This window comes from Hyperolius riggenbachi, chromosome 12 (assembly GCF_040937935.1).
Source record: "Hyperolius riggenbachi isolate aHypRig1 chromosome 12, aHypRig1.pri, whole genome shotgun sequence".
In the NCBI taxonomy this organism is placed as follows: Eukaryota; Metazoa; Chordata; class Amphibia; order Anura; family Hyperoliidae; genus Hyperolius; species Hyperolius riggenbachi.
This window is the reverse complement of record NC_090657.1, coordinates 240,600,825-240,605,222: the sequence shown is the minus strand read 5'-3', so window position 1 is coordinate 240,605,222 and position 4,398 is coordinate 240,600,825.

Here is a 4,398-nt window from a genome sequence, read left to right as displayed (position 1 = left end):
GTGATGAACGCAAATTGAAAAAATGCACCTTGATTTCTAAATAAAATATCAGCGCCATAAATTGTGATGGGGGAATAATTTAAAAGGTGTAATAAGCGGAACAAATGGCCAAATAAAATACATTGGTTTTAATTACAGTAGCATGTATTAATTTTAAACTACAATGGCCAAAAACTGAGAAATAATGATTTGTTTTCACATTTCTTTCTTAATCTTCCTGTTAAAATGGATTTAGAAAAAAATAATTCTTAGCAAAATGTACTACCTAAAAAAAGCCTAATTAGTGACGGAAAAAACAAGATATAGATCAATTAATTGTGATAAGTAGCGATAAAGTTATTGGCGAATGAATGGGAGGTGAACGTTGCTCAGATGCATACGATTTTCCACGCTGTAGGCTGAAGTGGTTAAAAATTGTGCTGAATAAATCATTTAATCTTTTTACATTTCCCCCAGTGGTTTGGGTTATTCCGTCTGGAGTGGTAATGACTCCTCCCTCCACCTTATTTTTGTTTCGTCGCATTACCTATTTTTGTGCGCCGCCATGATCCCCCAGTACTCCACATTATATCTCCTTTGGAGATGTTCACCTTCCGGGTGTTGTGTTATCTACAACCAAGAAGGACCAACCAGGAGTGTGACCATCCAGTACCAGTAGGACCTGGAGTACCGAGCGGGCCCCCCCCAGTGCCCCGTGCATTTTATACATTACCTGTCCGGGCCCCCGTTGTCCCTGCTGGCTCCGGGTGCGCTCTGTTCTTCATAAATGCGCGGCTCGTGACTGCCTAATAACGTGGCCACGTGTCTGACCTCTGACGTGAGACGCCCGCTCCTTTGTAGGACACCACTTGGGCCGTGCGTGTATGTAGAGTGTCCCCATCCCCCCCAGTGCCCCGTGCATGTTATACATTATCTGTCCGGGGCCTCCGCTTGTCCCCGCTGGCCCCGAGTGCGCTCTGTTCTTCATAAATGCGCGGCTCGTGACTGCCTAATAACGTGGCCACGTGTCTGACCTCTGACGTGAGACGCCCGCTCCTTTGTAGGACACCACTTGGGGCGTGCGTGTATGTAGAGTGTCCCCATTTCCCCCCCCCCCCAGTGCCCCGTGCATGTTATACATCACCTGTCCGGGGGCCTCCGCTTGTCCCCGCTGGCTCCGGGTGTGCTTTGTTCTTCATAAACGCGCGGCACGTGAATGCCTAGTAACGTGGCCACGTGTTTGACCTCTGACGTGATACGCGCGCTCCTTTCTAGGAAACCACTTGGGGCGTGCGTGTATGTAGTGTCCCCATCCCCCCTCCCCCCCCCCCCCCAGTGCCCTGTACATGTTCTACATTACCTGTCCGGGGCCTCCGCTTGTCCCCGATGGCTCCGGGCGCGCTCTGTTCTTCATAAACGCGCGGCACGTGAATGCCTAGTAACGTGGCCACGTGTTTGACCTCTGACGTGATACGCGCGCTCCTTTCTAGGACACCACTTGGGGTGTGCGTGTATGTAGAGTGGAATGCGTTCAGAGGCTGCAGGACAAGCAGGGGCCACAGACAGGTAATGTATAACATGCTCGGGGCACCCGGGGGGGGGGGGGGGACACTTTACATTTGGGGGAAACCCTCCTGTATGGGCCTCCTTTAAATCACAAGATCCACTTCTGCAGCGCCAGCCAGTTTCTGGTGATTTTTTTATAGTAGAGACTGACTTTCCAGAGAGGAGAAGCGGCTGTGGGAACGCCAGCCGCCACCTCCGTGGATCTGTTATTGTTGCTGTGTTATGAGGAGGGCGTGTCTCTCATAAATGCTGCCGCAGTGACCTCATTACTCCAGATTTCCACACCTGATACTTACAGATGTTTATTGGCATGTTACCTCACTTAGACATCCCCATTTCTGGTTATGGGATATGTTTGCCTTTCATCACAGCGATATTATAGGTACTGAGTGTTCTAATCTGTCGCAGAGACATAAATACCTACATCCATTGTGGCTTTGTCCCAGCCCAAAATAACACTATTTATTTATTTAATAGAAAACCCCAGAAATTAGCATGTTATTACAACAAAATAGCATTCACACTTGTAAGGCCTGGTTCACACGTGATCGCTTTTCAGCGCTTGGCTGATCGCCGAAGTTTTGCATTAATAATTTGCATAAATCGCAAACGTGCTCCATGCAGCGCTTTGGAGGCAATTGTGTTGTGATTCTCATTCTGTTGAAAGGGCATCAAAACGCAAATAGCAAAGCAAAATCGCGATTGCAATAGCGATTTGCGTTCCGAGTGTGAACTGGCCCAAAGAATTTGCATATGTTGCGCGTAAATGTGATTGTGCGTTCGCTGCACTTCTAATGTATTTCAAGGACATGGCATTTTATCCGTCTTTCTCATTTTTCATTCTTTGGCAATTGTTCTGCGTTTCTTGTGCGATTTGCTTGTAAGGCAAGTCAATGGAGAGGCAGAAAAATCGCATTTGTTGTTCAAAGATCGCATCCAATTTTGAAGTTAGATATGTAAATGAACTTTATTGCTATGCACAGAAAAATCACAATACAAAAAATTGCATACAAATGCGCACAAAAATGCAAACTAAACCTATTTAATGACTTGCCGTATCCTTCATGAATACATTGGGGGTGTGGGATTGAGCTCTGTATACTCCGTATAGGACAGCTCAATCGCATCCAAAACACGGCAGGACGACGATTGTGCTCGGGTCAAAATCGCAATGTAATCGGATCGCACTTATGGAAAGGGTCACTGCCTCTTCCACTAGAATTACTGTACCCTGAGTTTTGCAATCCGTTAGCAATCAGAATCAAATTGAAAAACACAGGGTAGTGGAAAAAGGCCCTTACCTGGTCTGTGTGCCTTTGCTGAACTGCGTGGAACAGGATTGTTTTTCCTACAGTAACAAGCTTATTTAAAATTGCAAATAACAGAAACTTCCTATGTCAGATAAGATAAGGACACTATGACCAGAAGGCAATTGAATCCCCCCCCCCTCCTCTGAAGAGTTGACACAGTGATGTAAGCCTGTTATCTGGGTGATGCTGTGGGAGGGACAGAAATCCTGTAAAATAAGCAGTAAATAAAAAGTGGCCATACATTAGGTGACTTGGCTGATTGGCCATCCAATTCGATTATTCTAATCAAATTGGATGAAAATCTGTGCCACCAAGTGCATACCCGACCGACAGTGTGACCAATTTTGAACCGAAAATTGGTTGCATTCTCGATTGCGCATGCTGCAAGATGTTGCTTGATCGGATGCGTGGCGGTAATGGCGTGCAATTTCTCGACAATCGACGAGCGCGACAAAACCCCCGACGCTTTCCCCCCTAATGTACATGTGCCCCGTGTAAAAGTATACATTCGCTTGTCCCCTGCTGGCTTCAGTCGCTTTATACACACATGCCCAACGTGGTTCCCTAGTAATGGCGCGCGTCTGACGTCACACACGCACACACACGCACACACACACACACACACGCACGCACTTACTAGGAAACCACGTGGGGTGCGCCTGTATACAGAGACGGAATCCTGGGAGCCAGCGGGGGACAAGCGGAGGCCGCGGAGAGGTAATGTATACATTTATGGATACGGGGGGAGGGGGCATACATTAGGAAGGCACAGCGGCGCCCAAGACCGATTCCCGAGAGATTCCGTACTGAAATTGATCAGGAATTGGCCTGTGGTGTATGGGCAGCTGGCAGATCTCTCTTATCAGATTCCATAAGAGAGAGATTTGTCTCTTGCTCCAATCTGCCAGACATCACCAGATGTATGGGCACCTTTACACTGAGCTGGGTAAAAAAAGGGGGGTGAGAGGAAGTGATGTCACTTTTGGCATCAGAGAGAAACCGTAAAGATGGAAACCGGCAGAAACCTTTATTGTACTTTTTCATAACTCATTTCTCTTAAATCTGACGGTGATCACTAAAAACAGGATAGGTAAGCTAAATAAATACATTCTGATTGGATGATTTATTTTAATTTTTTCAGTTAACCTGGAGTTTCATCCCACTTTAAGGACCAAATAGAGAGGGAGAAGGTCTATCCTAGATTTGGTTACATTCACTCAGATAATTGGCTCAAAAAAAAAAAAAATTACACATTTTATTTAGGGACATATCCCAAAAAATTCTAAACCAGCCGCGAGCAGCAATCAAAGCGTTACTCCAGCAAGTATAATCACAACTTGCATAAAAACGCAGTTGCAGAGAAAATAAAATAAAACAAATGGCAATATTGCAACATTCCGAATCGGTTGTTGGATCTTTAGCGACGTCTGGCAACCCTGAGAGCATCGCTACTCTTATCTGCCCAGAAGCCGATCCATCGTGTCTCATCTGACAGACTGTCGTTCTACCTCACTGCTAGCCTCCAGGCTAGTGAGGCATCTGT